This window comes from Pinus tabuliformis, chromosome 1_2 (assembly GCF_031772625.1).
Source record: "Pinus tabuliformis cultivar Carrire ecotype Pingquan chromosome 1_2, CPIR1, whole genome shotgun sequence".
Classification (NCBI taxonomy): domain Eukaryota; kingdom Viridiplantae; phylum Streptophyta; class Pinopsida; order Pinales; family Pinaceae; genus Pinus; species Pinus tabuliformis.
This window is the reverse complement of record NC_142298.1, coordinates 1,293,250,405-1,293,268,299: the sequence shown is the minus strand read 5'-3', so window position 1 is coordinate 1,293,268,299 and position 17,895 is coordinate 1,293,250,405.

The window sequence follows — 17,895 nt, the reverse complement described above, 5'->3', positions numbered from 1 at the left end:
CTAAAAATAGACATAGTCTAAAAATAGACTTGCGCCAAAAATAGCCTGCGGGCCCACTTAGTGAAGGCGACTCTTTTCACTAAGCTCCATCATCTTGTTGCACTCTCAACAAGCATTTCTTGTTGCACACTTTTCAACACTCCCTCTCAACAAGAAAGGCTTCCTCTCAAACCCGATCCTGTAACTCTGGAATGTTCTTCATGCAACACATCTGGCCGGTCCACTTGCTCTGTCATCAAAGTCTCTGACTGCTATTGCCTCTGTCGACTGAAACTCTGCATCTCTGTGCTCTTCAGTATCTGACTGCTCTAGCCTCTGTCACTTTGATCTCTGACTGCATCCGTGCTGCTGCTAGTTCTATCTCCCAACATTGCATCCGCACTGCACCTCCCAACTGACCTCCCTGTTGGGATAGAAACATCCTCTGATGCTGAAGCTCTACCTGCTGCTGACAAGTGCTCCCTCTCTGACATCTGTGCTACTGCAACATCTCCATGCATCTCGCACCATTGCACACCTCTCTGTGCCACCTAACACTGTGCAAAACACTTGTGCCTCTCGCATTGCTACAGCCTGCTAGCTATGCGCTGTCCTGGGATTCCCTGCACTGTCGCTCTCTCTGCCGCTCCATCCGCATCTGTCTCTACCCAATCAGTCAGTTCCTGCTACTACACATCGGGGCTCCCGTAGCAAGGTCTCATCCAAGAGGTTGGGTACCTCAAGGATCTTGCCCCTCCTCCTTGGGACAATCAATCTACATCACCCCACCTCCTACCTGGAGGTATGGATGCATGCGATCCCTCAGCCCACTTGGCTTGAAGTTTCCCCCTACTGGAGGTCTCTGGATGAGTAGATGTCTCTACTCGATCTCCTCTCAGCTTCCCTTGTTGTGGCTGCTCCACAACCTCCTGAAGCTGTTGCACCAATCGTGGCTCCTCCACAATCGTCTGAGACTTCTTCTGGCTCTGCATGTTGAGAGGTAATATACGCTCCCTCTCAACCACCAAGTCTCCATCAGTTGCCTTGCTGCTCAAGGCTTTGCATGCATCTTGAACCTCAAGAGCATACAGGTTCTTGACCCATGAACCAATCTGCTTCACCTGTCTAGTGATGATGTGTCTAAGGAAAACCTTTCCCTTAGTAAAGACCACATCATATCCTCTGTCTTCCAACATCGCGATCGACACCAAGTTTCTCTTCAGTCCTGGTACATACTTGACATCGGTCAAGGTAAGGCGAGCTCCATGCTCCCTCTGAAAAATAACCGTGCCTACACCTGAGACACTATACTTCTCATCATTACCCATCCCTATGAGTATCTGGAGATCTTTCTCCTCCAAAGTACTGAACAAACTTTTGTCACCGGTCATGTGGAAAGAAGCTCCACTGTCAAGAAACCAACCACTTCCCATCATGGATGAAACCATGCATGCGAAGAGTGTGAAGTCCAACTCAAACTGTGAAGCAAGTGAGGCTGCCTCACCTTCAGATCCTTCCCCGGATCCCTTCTTGGACTTCTTCTTTGGGCAATTAGTAGCATAATGACCCAACTCATGACAACGAAAGCATCTCACCTTCGCCTTGTCAACCTTCTTCCCATCATTGGAAGAACTGGATTCGGAAAGAGAAACCTTCCCCTTCCCCTTCCTCGCCTTACTCGCTAAGGCACAGTTCTCCTCATCCTGCATGGATGAAGAACTGTCTCTGGTGCGCTGTCTAATCTCCTCCTGCATCAAATCCGACCATAGTCGTTCCCAATTTGGCAGTTTCTCCCTTCCATTCACCGAGTCCTGGTAGCTATGCCAACTCTTAGGAAGGTCAAGGAGTGCTAGACTCACCATCCTCATCCTGACAGTCACCCCCACACTTCCCAGCTCATCCCAGCATTGGATGAACTTCGTGAGTTACCTGGGCATACTATCTCCATTCTCACACTGAATGTTTCTGAGTTTTATCTCTTGCTTTGGAATTAAATTCGAATTCCACCAGCACAAAAACTCAACCGCTTCCGATCTAGAATTCGTGAGAACACAATATTTCTTGTACAGAGATCGACTGTATGGGCATTCACCGGATATTTCACCTTCCAAAAGAAGGATGAATCCAGAGGCTACCTGGCCCGATTACAGACTCTGCCTGAAGAAATAGAATGTAAACACTTCCTGAATAGTAGATTTGATGATCAATCCTCTCTTGATATCCTGTAAAAATCTCTTCTACAAATCAAGCAGCTCCGATACCATGTAGAAACTTTTTCTACAAATCATCTAGCTCTGATACCATGTAGAAATTTTGAATAATTTAACACATATTCACAAAGATTATCCCGATCATACAATTATAAGCGGAACATGTATAATACATAATCTCCTCTACGTTGATCATCAATTTACAGAAGCAGAAACATTCACAGGCACACATAGAAGCATCAATCAAACTCATAAACACAGTATGTATCCCGGGGAAAGCATCTCGCTAAAAACCCCACACTATCTGTATATTATATTGATTGAATCATGTAACAATACAAAGCATAATACTTCTCACAAGTATCTCCACTTGTTACACACAATACAGCTCAGATTTGATCTCCAAATCTCTCCCGCTGCTTGCCTGCCTCCACTGCTCAAACCTGCTCGAGAACTGATGAGAATAGCTTCCCAAACTCGATTTTACACTGCAAAATAGTCACACACACTATGTTGGACGTGAGCAACAGCTATAATATCATGAAGATACGTGAGCAAACTCATTGGCATACTCAATCCTTTGATTGTGCAAGATCTGATGCACAACTATAGTCACAACTGATAGCAATCTGATCCTCTAACACCTGTCCCTACTGAACTGAACATGCACTGACATGCAACTGAGTTAACTGATGTATTCTATAGTTGCATTATGAGTTAATAACTTGTGAATTAATTAATAACTAATTCACCCAACTCATCTTTAGTCTATTGATCAGTTAGACTAAATACAACCAGTTTAACAAAGCTAAACTGAACACAACTCCATCAACTGTACCTCCAGTCCACTAAACTCAACTCACTTGAGTTCTAACTGAAGTCATGCATGCAACAACTCAACTGACTCATAAGAAAAACGAATTTCCTTCTGACAGCTGCATGTGCCACTTCCGTAGCTCAAACTGAAGTGCTCCAAGAGAATAAGATTAAGTTTATAGTCCAAATATTATTGTGAGATAATAATATTTGACTTTTCTATTTTTGACTTTGATCACTCACACTGTGATCACTCACACTGTAATCACTCACACTGTGATCACTCACACTTTCATCAAAAATAGAAGTCCATCTATTTTTCCCAACTTGATCAATCATCCATAGACATGATCCATATGTCTAAAAATAGACATAGTCTAAAAATAGACTTGCGCCAAAAATAGCCTGCGGGCCCACTTAGTGAAGGCGACTCTTTTCACTAAGCTCCATCATCTTGTTGCACTCTCAACAAGCATTTCTTGTTGCACACTTTTCAACAATTTCAGACTAGCTAGGTGAGTCCATCATCAGGGTAATGATATCTGCATTTTGAGAAGAGAGAGTCAAGAGAATGAGAACCTATTGATATGTACTTATTCATCAAAATATTCCTAACATTTTATTTCTTTATTCTTTTTGTCCATATCCTAACTTAACATTTTCTTAAAATATATTTTCATTTTTTGCTAACTTACCAAAATCAAACAAAATGCTACAACAGGTAGCTGGGTTGAATGATTTTTTAGCTGATCCACATCCTTCCTCCCTTTAGTAAGCATATCTCCAAATTTCCCTTCTAACAAAGAATACTATGCAATCCTTAGGCCTTTCTTCCCTTCTCAACTATGAATTGCACAATCTCTTCCAGTAGAGGCCTCTCCTTGCCAGCTGCAATTGCACATTGTGCAGTCACTAGGATCTCCAACTATGCATTAGACAATTACAAGTAGCAATGATGCCTTCTTGGCCTATGCAACTGTGCATTCCATAGTCAAAGCCCCTCTCCAAGTAGAAACTATGCATTGCGTAGACCAAGTCATTAGTTAGGATCCCCTATAGACAGAAAGTGCACAATGCTCCTTCAAAAGATGTGCAGTGCACATTTGAAGTGATGAGTCTTGCCCTCTTGTGCCAACATTGTGCAATCCCTTTTCTCAGTGGCTTTTTCTTTCTTGTAAGTTGATTGTTTAGTTGATCTCTTGTAGAACTAACTTGTTATCCCCATGAGTGCATTTTTCACAATAGGTACTATAGGTCCTTAACATATTAGTCTCTCATCATCAAACAACACCATGCCTCCAAAGAATAGATCATCAAAGGAGGTCAAAGAGAATGGTAGTGAGGAGGCCATTAACAGTACCTTCATAGGAGTTCCTATCTTTTTTGATACCAATGCTTCACTGAAAAGGATTCTACTGTCATGTGGATAACTATCAAAGATGTATTCACTTCAACAAAGTTCACAGAAGACCTCGAAGTTATGGAACTCTATGAAAACATCTAGTAATGGGGTTCCATAAAGTTGTTTAATTTTAGAATTTTGTGATCATTACTGATTTCGAGAATGTCTTTTGGATTAATAACCTTATTTTTTGTTGGTCAACGTTCAGACCATCTAATGTGGTTGATCCTTAGGACAAACTTGAAAAAACAACTCCATCATTATGTTTAAATAACATAGATGCATCCAGTTCTAGAAATAGTCGTTAATAAAATATTTTAATTAAAAGTGTACATTATGTTTGAGAATTGAAAAATATATTTAAAAAAGGCAGTTATTTATGGAAACTAATTGTTATAGCAATAGAAGGCTACATAATAGGAAAAATAATAAACAAAATGTAGAAAAAGGAGAAGAACTTAGACTAAATTGAAAATATATTAATTGAGAATAGAGAGATTCAAATTTAACAAATAAACAATAATATCAATATATTAATTAGATTAAAAAAAGTTAAAGATGAATACATAAATAAACTAAAAATAAAAAATAATATTAAGAAATAAAAAAATACAAATAAAAATTAAAAAAACCTTATATAATGGAATATTTTATTAGATATTTGAAAATAAAGGTTTGATAATTATATTATTATTATAAATAATATTATTATATGTTATTAGAAATATAAAACTGTATGAGAAAAAAGAGAAAGCAAAAAATACCAACAAGAACAAAGAGTAGGAATCTAACTCTTGGTTAATTTCCAACCATCGTCCTTGTTGAGATTCTTCGCATGTTTTTCAATTTCAATGATCTCTCTTAACTTCCTATGATGGAAGTGATCAATCCTAACAATGACCAAAGAATCTTCAATGCAAACATGATGCTTAAAGTTCCATAAAGTTGTCTACAATATCCAATACTACCATGTGCTAATGTTATCAAGTAGACATTGTGGGGTCTGAACACCAAGAACATGGTATTAAACGGTGTCAATGGGTAGTAGCTTGCCTCTTTTCTGCCACATGACATTCACTTATATTATATTCTTTGTTGAAAAAATAGATAAATTCGTATAAATGGTTACCACTGTTTCACCAGGTAAAACAACAATTTCATAAATGTCACTAGCCCCAACTTAATAACATGTCTAGTAGTCTTCAACCCAAGCAATTGAGAACATGAAATATATGCCATACTAGTAAAACTAAATTCCTTAAAAATTACTTTTCATAATATTAATCTTAATATATATTAAAATTAATAAAATTAATATATTAACATTAACCATTAGTAATGTGAATATATCCCTAATAAATACATTAATATCAATATATTAGTTACATATTAATACTAATACTTATTATTACATTATATATATGGTTAGTCATGAATAATGTATTAATACTCATACTTATTATTACATTTTATATATATATATATATAGAGTTAGTCATCAATATCAGATGACATATTTCTTCAATTAAAAAGGTATAAAAATTCGTGATTAATATCAAAGTATTTGGTTTTAGTTACGGAACGGGTACATTGTAAATTCTAAGAAATGTCGATAGCCGTTATTGTGTTATGAATATTAATTTATTATTTTTTGGTCATTAAATAGATGTTTGACCGTTAACCTGTCATGTTTAAATGATATTAAAGCGAAATAATAAAATATTAGATTGTTTTGAAAGTGTCCACCACTTTAAAAAGTATTCAAATATTATGTCTCAAGCTCATAGAAGTGATTTGCTCCTTCTGTTTGTAATACATATATTCCTTTTACACACCTTGAAAGGTTTTATTACACACCTTGAATGGTTTTATGAGCACTAATGTAGAATGGTTTTATGAGCACTAATGTAGAATGGTTTGTTTTATGGTTTTACTCCGCCATACTAATAAGCGTTCCAAAAAGCGACAGAAACATGGGCCATATCCAGCTAGTGAAAACGAAATTTATGATAGAAAGAGGCATTTCATAAGGTGACAAAAAGACATCAACAAATTTTGGAAACATCGAAGCAAGGATTCAAGTAAACCCTATCACAACAGAAAGCGACGACCATATATAAACAATCCAGAAATACCACTTAATATAGAGTAAAATATGAAGGACAACAATACAAACCAAAAAGAAATACCACGTGATATGAAGCGAGGTGGGATGTGGTTTCCTTTCTCTGATGGCCAAAAGAGAGAGAAAGATTCGCTTCCCATCATCAAAGCATGAAAAGAACGAAGGGAAACAACGTCATGGCCATCCGAAACAAGAAGCTACTTGGAGCTCAAGCAGTTCCCCTGTATACGAAACGAGACCAACTTCGACATTCTGCAAATGGGTTGTTGAGGACTTTAAGAGCAGGACATGATAATAATCGCAAAAATACTTTATGTGGGTTCACACCTTCAACATGTGTGTATATAACTCAATGGACGGTAAAGAAAACCAATCAGTGTGAGCTGGGATGCAAAAGAACATTATCTAGATTTTTCAAAATGTTGGTCTGATGAATTATGGTTTTAAATACAGAAGGTACATGTTTTCTGTGAATTCTATTCAAGAAAATCATCCATATAAAACATGCGCATATATGAATAGAATTTTGCTGGGGAGAGAAAAGATAACAATGGGCATCTAAAGGGAACCCATAACAGATTTAGCTATCCAGGGATTGGCCCAAAAGGGTCCGGCGTTGTCTTAAGTCGTGAAACAATTAATGTCATTCGGATGTGACATGAGGTTGGAAACATACACATGATAGAAAGATCGAAATAATGGTGTTGAAGTTTAGTGCTATATGTTATGTTAAAGTGGAATGGATGTAAAATGTGTCCAAAGCTTCCACAGTGTGGAGAGAGAAATTCGTTTTAACATTGCAGAGGTATTGGAGAGCGTCTACGTTACGTAATGTGCGACTGAGTGACATAAATATGTAAGAGATATTGAGAAAAAGCTCGAATTTGAATGGCTGTACTCCAACACTGTGGGTTTATGGGACAAACACTGACAAAATGCTCGCTCTATTATGATGTCACAATCTATATGTAGTTGAGAAAACATATTCACAGATTGTCCACTAACGAAACCAGGTGAATCGACAGATGTGTAACACTTTCTCGGATTTTGTGTGTTCATTTTTTAAATATTCGGTAAGGTTCTGCGGTTCACCATCGCATATACAGGCTAAAGGTAGCAACATCACCGTGACATGGATGGGTATGTCGCCCCACTCATATGGGGTTAATTAGATTGATATTTAAATTCGAGTCGGATTTCCCCGAATTTTTTAACAGGGTGGTTATCATGGTTATTAAATATTTTACCACGTGTTAATATTATGACTTATCGATATTATATTTTTTCTTTAAACGGTAAAAATGATCAAAATATTTTATTTTAATTTTATTTTAGTAAATTTGTTATTTATACATGGATGATTGGGTCATTGTAATATGAAGCAAGAAAATAAACCAGCCACAACTAAATAATTTTTCTATGTGAATCATATTTGTGTTTAATAGAGTAATTGAGCAACAACGAACATTTTTAAATTTGTTAATTTTGTGTTTTCTCTTCTTTCCATCTACCAGATTGGTATGGAACGAGATTTCAAATATCCAAAGAAGAACTAAAATCTCTGTGAAAAAACTATTACATTCGCATTGTTAAACATCTCCAAGCCACCAGATTCAGCGTTGCGTGATCTTCGTGCACAGATAGGTGTGTTACTACTACCTAGGGTCCCTGCGTTAGCAATGCGGGCCCTCATATCCAAAAGCCGGTTAACAAGTTTTTGTTGATATCCAAAAGCCGGTTAACAAGTTTTTGTTGAAAAGACGCAGACTAGCAGGACGACAAGTTCAAAAAAATTATTTGCAAAGGTTTTTAAACGGAAAAAGCGTTCACCATCAATGCAAGTTTAAAGGTTCCAAATATTTTATTCGAAAATATATTTTACGTCAAAGCACGTTTGTATGAAGGAGATTTAAGAAAGGTATTTTAAGAGGGAGTTGTCTATAATGCGATTTTTTGGAGATTCTGGTGATGGAATCCGGCGGAAGAAATTGAGGTTAAATCTTGATTTGTTGCAGTTAAAATGGTTTTTTCACTGCATATTTGGATTCAGCACCCTGGAAAACCCCTGGGACGCTTTCATTGTGCAGAAACTAGCTATCAAACTTGCGATTTCAATAAATTCCTGCCGGATTTCGACCGGAAAAACCCGCCGGAAAAGCTTTCAAAAAGTCGCGTTATAGACAACTGCTTTTAAGAGGCCCATTTATTAAATGATTTTTAATGGTTGGAGTTCTTAAAGGGTAATTAATGGTTTTGTTTGCCGGATATAAAGGTTGTTTTAAGTATATTAAAAAAAGGTGCTTTAAAATATTTTTGTGGGGGAGATTATTAAAGGTGAGGGTTTTAATAATTTTATTGTTATTATCTTGTAATTTTAATATTGTTATTATTTTGTAATTTTTTGAGGTTGTAGAAGAAAATTATAAAGGTAATCACAAATTTATTTTGGAAGTTGAGATCTAGCTTTGTTAGTTTTAGAGAGGGCTATTTCTGTAAGATTTAAGTTTGTTGTATTAGATATTAGGCTAGTTATGAGTGCTTGAAGTTTGGTTTTAAATTGATTGGTTGATTAAGTGCGTGAACCTTTCATTGCGCTATGGAGTCTACAATTCAAAATGGGTATGTTTCATCTTTTAAAAGGAGTTTACCGGGCAAGGTAGCTAAACTAGATGGATCCTTTATATTTAAGTGAAATGAAATGGAAGAAAATATATAAGTTCAATAGAAGTTAAAGAGAAATTAAGAATTCCTTAACATGATATCAGAAGAAAACATAGAAATTATTTTCAGCGAAATGCAGAGTGTATTTTTTAACAAATTCTGTTCATTAATTTTCTGTAAAATAATTTAGATTTCAGAAAACATAAGTATGAAGACAAAGTAATAACACATTAACAGTGAAAGAAGCACATCACCAGATAGTCTAACAGATGAATCCTATGAAGAATTTCCTTTTTATTACTGATCAACCCATGAAATGAAAATAGTACAATAGTGTTCTCGATGCAAAAATCGACACAAAAATCAACCCTTGATACTTCTAAAAGAGAAGTATTTATAAGATATTTACAAAAAATCCTGTCAAAACCAACTAGCATGTGTTTAGGAATTCCTAAACTGAATCTATCTAACTTATTACAAATATCTAGGAAAATTCAAACTGTCTCTAGTGCTCGCACTAAATTTGTGGAATCTTTGACTGGATGGCCCTTCGAATCATGTTGTTCTATTGATTCTGACTTGTACAACCAAATCATCTACTTACTCCAATAATTCACATAATTTCTCCCAGCATTGCTCACTCGGGATAGTTGTCTTCAATACTTTCTGTAAACCTCGTCCACTTCATTATATTTAGGAAATGTTGGTTTGGAAATGAATATGTGTTTAATTTCATACCAAATGTCTAGGTCATATGCCAATGCTTCCAAGAATTCTTTTCATGTCATGCTGATTCTTCCACCTGTAACTTTGGAATTGTCTTTAGCCTTAATCATTAATTTCTCACTGTAATCAGACCATGTACTAAGCTTATCATTTATTACCAATAAATTAGGAAGTCCCTTCTTATAGAGGGCTTCCAGCATTTTGAAAAATCTTCGTACGCCAATGTCCAGAGTCTAACACTTTTCTTTAAGCTACCTTACCAAATTTCTCTTAGTCAGCACCTTCTTGACTTCCAATATAGTTTTTGTTGTATCTTGAATCTCCAGCTCTTCTAATTCATGTTTGTTTTTATAGTTAAGGAATTTGATGAGCTCAGTAGCTTCACTAGGTTTGCACCCAATTATGTTCTGACTTGTTCAATGGATTCATTAGGTCTTTCAATCAATTCCTCTTGCTCAAATATGATCTGTATGGAAGGCCAGATATTTATCATAACGTCATTGATCTGTTTCCAAATATTTTCTTTGACCTGAGGCAAGGTATTACCCACGACAGTATCTTTTTCCATCTTCTGCAATCTTTGGGACATTGTTTGACATTTCTACATCTCTGTAATGAGATAATTCTCATATCTATTGCTCTGCTCCTGTAGGACTTTCATATCCTGTCTTAGTTTCTTTATTTCTTCTCCCCGTATAGACATGCTTTCCAGGGATTGGGCCAACTTAATTGAATCATCTGCAGTTGATATGGGAAGTACTGTAGAAGAGGATGTTCCTACTATTGTAGATGTTGTAGGAATTCTTGTTTGAAGAAGGGATGCAATTGGTACTCCATCAAGAGGAACTACTGCAAGTTGAGAACTCTACTCCTCTTTATCAATTTATCCATCTCTGCTTCCATCTCCTTGATCTGTGCACTTTGCTCCACTAGTAGCTTCAACATTTCTTCTTTCTATTACTCTGTCTCTCCTAACTCCCTTGCCTGGAGATATTCAGTCGTAGGCAACTTCAATCGCTTCTTCAGGGCTGTTATGTTATCATTCTTCTTCTTAATGATTTTTTCAATAACCTTTGAATTACTAGGGTCAAAACCTACTTTGATCACCATTTCCTCCAAATATTTAATTTCGTTATCTTTGGTTGGGGAGAAAACCTTCTCCAATTTAAGCTGAGATTGAACATTATTCAAAGAAAGTCATAGTTTAGAAGCAGTGAGGGTAGTCTGTGTGAAGGTTGAGTAGACCATTTCTCCTATCTGCCTGTGCATGTCCATCTGATCCAAAGGATGAACATCCTTTACCTTAAACTCAAAGGTAGTCTGCTTGAAGCTAGGTGTTGATTTTGGTTGTGGAACCTGTGCCTATAGCAATGCCGTGTGCATTCACCCGTTCTCTGTGTCATGGGCTCAAATGAGCTTATGTTTGATTGAGGAAGACTGTTTCCTGAATTGAGCAGAAATGTTTTCATTAATGGTTTCATTCCTCTGTTTAATTTCTTTATATCTTTGTAAAATATCCAACTGACTCTGTTTTGTAGATGACTCTAGCATGTGAGGTATTGTAGCTGGGATTTCTTTAGTAGTCAAGGATGATGGAGAATCGGTGGTATTGTTGTCAAACGTCAAAGTTTGATGTCATGTCCCTTCTCAAACACATTAGTAACAGGGTGCTGCGACACAATTTTGTACATTTTTTACTAGGGAAGATGGCCCCACACTTTCAACTTAGGGACTTAGGTGCCAAATCAACTTTATTTAGCTGCTAGTGGAATGTGAGGGCCACGCACATAGGAGGCCGAACTAACCATTCGATATGCTTCGAGGGAATATCAAATGGGTGGATGGAGGGCCCACATGAGGCTAAGGGGGCGAAGGAGTTATAAAGAGAGATCGACTCTCATTTTGTTTTCATTCTAAATATTTGACAAACAAACTCACTCTTGTACGCTCTGTTGCTTAGCAAGTCTACCGGTTGTTTATCCATGAGTCTTCCGCAGGGAAGATTCAACCTCTACTTCGGGGGACCATCAGTGCACGCCCTAGGGAGGTTGTTCCAAAGAGATTGTAGGAGTTTCCAGCAGCAATTCACAACTCACCCAGCCACACAGAGGAAGAGACTCCATGTTTTCTGGGCAACGAAAAATAAGTAGAGGTTGATTTAGCTAGCCAAGAAGCCCCTCACTTATTGGGAGTTTTCGGGAGAAAGAAAGGTGGAGGAATGAGGGTATTTTATTAGTTTTTGGCAGCTAGCTAGCCAGTACATGCAGCAGTATACATTTCTGGTCAAAGAGACTACGCAGTGGCCTCTGACAGCAAATTCGTGGGGCTTGATTGAGCAACCATCAGGGCCAAGGACCATCCAGGAGACAAAGGATCATATAGTAAAGGGGAAATAAACATTTGAGGGGTATTTCCAGGTGGATTTGCAGGCTATTTCCTGCAAATCGAATTTGGCAATAGTAGCCAGAGAGCAACTCCCAAGAGGCCGAAAATCCAAAGTCAAAATCATAGAAATTCCCTTCTGGGTTTTTCTGGGTTTTGTCCAAGGAGTCTAAGGGTAAAAGGAAAGAATTTTCTAGGCAGCTTTTGGGCAATTTCTAGGAGGCTTAAAGTTAGCAGATGTCACTAGAAAGCAGCACCCAAGAGGTCGAAATCCAAAGTCAAAATTAGAGAAATTCCCTTATGGGTTTTTTTGGGTTTTTTCCAAGGATTCTAAGACTAAAAGGGTAGACTTTTCTGGGTAGTTTTTGGGTAATTTCCAACAAGCCAAAGTCAACAAATCAGTGGTTTACTAAGACAACATAGAGCATCATAAAGCAACAACTGAACAACCATCTTTCCAACTATTCTACCACCTGGGTTTGGTCTAGCATGTCCTTGAGACAAGCCCAGGTGCACAACCCCATTTATATATTGTACTCATGCTCTCATATTTCATAATATATGGCTCAATAGTTCCAATATTACAGTGTTTCATGGGTGTTTGCTAAATGTTTTTATTTTCACTCTTGCATTGTTTTTTTAATTGGTTTATCACTTAAATTCCTGTTTAGGAACATCACAGTGGTATCAAAGCATAATCTTGGCCCAACTGTGGGTAACCAGTAAGACCATGGGAGATTTGAGCATGTATGCACAGTGACGAGTTACACCGTACACTACCCATGGCTCAAGGGAGATTCAGTATGCAAGGATTCTGGGGTGGAATCCGGTGGAGTGATGAGAGGTTGCCTCAGTTAAGGAAGGTGTTAGACTAGATCCATCATTGTCCTTACAACATAGACACTATAGGGGCACAGGCTGTGGGAGTACAACCATCTACGATATGTGGGGAAAGCCGACAGAATCAGGGCACTAGATCTCTTGGAAAGGAGCAAATAGGCTAGAGACAGTTAGAGGATGAGTTAAGGGGACAATTTTGCTAGTGGAGACCTGGTCTTAGACATAAGGGGCCTGAGGAGGGGATTGAACATGAGGTAGAGGACATGTGGGAGTGTGAGGATCACATTTGTATACCAAGTGTGGCACAAGAGTCACCATTGTTGGAGGTCTCTTTGATAGCACAAGTTGACACCTTGGGGGAGAAGGTAGAGCATACACCCATAGGACCATCCATTGATGAGGTGTAAGGAAACATCCCCACTATTGATGAGGAGCCAATAGATAGGAATCCAGATCTATGACATAGTTGTCGGACGACAATCACCTACAACTGACTGATGAGCATGTCTTGCATGTTGGGTTGTCTAGGGAGGAGAAGTTGGAGGCTCATGTCGAGCCCATGATGGAGGAGGATGTGAAACCATCCTTTGGGCTAGCTAGTGATGAGGGGCAGCATAGAGACCACAAGTTGGGATTTCAGCATAGTTCACTTCAGAGGCACACTAACAAGATCTATAGTGTTATCAACCCATCCTTATGCATTGGATTTAGAGAGGCAGAGTTGTCTAGACATACCAAAGGGGATGACTAGGTTAGCAGCACTATTAGGTCACCTTTGCCCATTGGAGAGAGAGAGACAGAGGTACCTAGTCAGATATCATGTTTTGACCTTGGTAGTGGGTTGAGATGGTCAGAGTTGCACAAGATGCAACATCCGCATGTTAGGCTTGTTCTATGTGCTAGAGCTTGTGCATTCGATACCTCTCTTGGGGTTGGATGGTGAGAGATTCTGAGTTGGTACTCGGTGGAGTGGGCTAGATTCAAGGAGATGGTTGTAGTTCGGAGTAAAGCTAAGTGGAAGCCCTCAAACATTGAGGGTGTTGGAGGCCCAAGTTGGCATTGGGATATAGGCGGGGCTTCCTATTCGAAATCGGACATGCAAGATTACTATGGCATTGCTCAGGTAGTTAACTCCATGTCTGAGTGCATGCATTCCTTAGGGGAGCTCCAGTTGACGGTAGTGGCCAGGTGGTTTGTGAGCAGAATCCATTGGTTGTTTTGGCATGTCGGCTATGCATGGGGGTGCAGGATGATTAACATTCTCTAGCAGGAGTCGGTTCAAGGAGGTGGCATGGGTAGGTCACCAGACCCGATATTGTATGGATACGATGTTCTCTCATTGAGGTTTAGGACACAGGGGTCACAAACAATCGGCACAACAAAGATACCCCCCCTAGTAGGAGTGGAGTTAGGGTGCTCAGGTCTACCAGGATGAATGAGGGGACGTGACGTGTGTCATGGTGGGGTCACTATCAAAGTGGCAGACACTTTGGCACATGTAGGATACCATATGATACATGGTGGTATGATAGTAAGCAGTGGTACACAAGGCTATACAGAGTCAGGTCGTAGCATTCGGTGTTATATAGAGGGATGTGGCTTGATGCATACATACCCAATTATAGGCCATAACACCTAGTGGTCTGTAGAGGAGCATGGAGATACTTGGTGGTATACCATAGCATGCCGGTTTACAATGTGGGGTAGAAGGAGTGACTCACATCGCATTGAGGATGTGCGGGGAGTGATAGGTGCAGTGACACAAGTAGGACACAGGAGTGTAGAGGATGGTATAGTCGTAGTTAGGGGTATCTAGTGGTGTACAGGGATAGGTTGCAGCATACAGTGGCATTTCATGGAGTGCGGTGGTACTTGGTGGTATGTAGTGACACATGATGTGGTGCAACAGTCTCTTGGAGCTTTGCCTACAGGGAGACTTATTGACAGGGATAGTAGGTGTACCATTGGAGGCAACTCACCTAGGATTGATGAGGACACTGTCAAGCATTTAGGGACACCATGTTTAGTGGAGGCAGGACCTCGAGGGAGTTATCAACAGATCTAAGGAGGAGAGAGGGTCATCCATAAGATTAGTCTTGAGCATTCCGGTAAACTCTTGATCATACTCTTTGGGACATACCTACCCGTCATCCTCCAGTGTTGCTTACAGTCATAGATAGTTTGGTTGTTTCACTTTCACACTCTCCATTCAGGAAGGAGGGCATGGGGGACTCACCTTAGGCACTTGGATGAGACAACACGTGTCATGGGTCGAAAGGAGACACTCCAGTTGAGACACTTGGTAGGTGCATGAGTTTACGGTTACAAACTTAGGGATGGCATGGTCGATTATCAAGGTAGCATATGTTCCACCCCAAGGTTCGCACTTCGGAAGGTGACCAAGAGGGAGTTACATGGTGCTTTTTTGGTTGGACAACTTGAGGTGTTAGGGGAGCATGAGGTGCGGACGATAGTAGTCCTTGTTGATAGGATGATTCCTAGGCTTTTGGCAGTACCCGAGCACATTATCAGGAGTTGAGATAGTAGATCTCACTGTGTGATTTGGCAGGCATAGAACATTTGGATATTTGCGGCACGGATTCTTGATTCTTAGTGCCTACCTATTGGATACCTACAGGAGGCAGAGACAGGGCACAAAGGGGTCCCAACAACTAGCAGCATATCACAACGATAGACAAAGAGCTTTGGGGTTTGTGGACCTCCAGTATAGTTATGGGATCCAGGGATTCAATGGATTGGTGGGATACTCCACTCCTTAGTGTGCATGGTCGGGATAACAAGAAGACTGATTTGTTCATAGGAGGACACATGGGAAATCACTGAAGTCCTCACTATAGGACAAGGTAGATTGTTTCTTACGACTTGGGCTAGCCATAGGCATTGGCATTGTTGAGTCACTTTGGAAATATTGGCCTAGCCTCGATCATTGCATAGATTATGGCCGAGTGTTATGGGAGAGGAGGTTCTCGTACGAGCATGCTAGGCAGTCATTCATGACCAGAGTGTCACAATGTCAGCACGATAGGTTCCTTCTGCGACGGTCAGGGGATTCTGGCATAATAGGGCTGTGTAGTTCAACTACCCGTAGAGGTGAGATGGTTTCTACAGGGGAGGGTCATGCAAATCTTCCATTTGGTTTTAGCGATTCATTGATGGTGTGGGGAACTTCACCGGTGTGGCAGGGTGATCGACAAGAGGAGATGAGGGGAGGCCCGGGTAGACGAGGGTTCAATTTCACCAGGATTGGATTGCATCTTCATGAGTTTACTCTTGTAGTGCATGAGATGGACTATTCGGTAGAGCAGCTTCATGAGGATTTGGGCAGAGTTTTACAAACGATAAACCTTCTTGTGTTAAATTATTGTGGCAGTGCAAGTCCTATGTGTTCGACATTCAGACCACACATGTTTTTGAATACACTCTTCCATGGAATGCTTTTAAGCTTCTTTGATTCCCTCCACAATCCACTGAATATGTATCCTTTGCAAGTATGTGATTATCTCATTATAAATAGAATAGTTCCCTTGTATATGAAACGAGGCCAACTTCCCCATTCCACAAATGGGTGGTCGTTGAGGACTTGAGCAGGACATGATAATAATTGCAGAGATACTTTATGTGGGCTCACCCCTTCAACATGTGTGTATATAACACACACATGTCAGAGTAATATAGATAGAGAAAGAGCATAAACGTTGTAGACAGATGCCAACTGATGAATATGAATATGAATACAATTTTGTTGGGGAGAGAAAAGATAAGAATGGATATCTAAAGGGAACCCACAAGAGATTCAGTGATCCAGGCGTTGTATTAAGTTGTGAAACAACTATTGTCATTTGATTGTGACAGTTAAGATCAAAATAATGGAGTTGAGGTTTAGTCCTATACGTTCGGTTTAAGCGGAATGGATGTAAAATGTGTCCAAAGCTTCCACAGTGTGGAGAGAGAAATTTGTTTTAACTCTGGTTAGAGGTTGCAGTTTATACTTTGGTGGTTTGGTCATTTGTAATGTGAAGGGAGAAGAAAGACCATCCATAACTCGGTAGTTGTTTATATGAATCATATTTGTGTTTAATAGAGTAATTGAACCACAACACACTTTTTTCAGTGTGTTAATTTTGTGTTTTCTCTTCTCTCCATCTACCAGAGATTGGTATCATAGTGAGATTTCAAAAAACCAAGGAAGAACCAAGATCTGGTGAAAAGACAAATTTTTTTATTTGCCAAGCACTGTGTTGTTACACATATCCAAGTCACCAGATTCTACGTTGGCATGATCTCACTGCCCATAGAAGTGTGGTACCACTAACTCGGGTCCCCATGTTAGGAAAGCCCTATTTCCAACCCCATAACAAAGTAAATGCGCCCTGACATGCGCCGGATATAACACGATATAACACGCCGCTATTTTTTTCTCTCTCATCACTGCGGGACGTGTTATATCGGGCCCATGTCAAGGCGCATTTACTTTGTTATGGGGTTGGAAATAGGGATTTCCCCACTTTAGCGATGCCGGCCCTCATATCGAAAAGCCCATTAACAAGTTTTTGTTGAAAGGACGCGGACTAGCCGGAGGCAAGTTCAAAAAAAATTATTTGCAAAGGTTTTTAAATAGAAAAAGCGTTGACCATAAATGCAAGTTTAAAGGTTCGAAATATTTTATTCGAAAGGAGATTTTATTTTATATGAGGGAGATCTAAGAAAGGTTTTTGTTAGAGGCCCGTTTATTA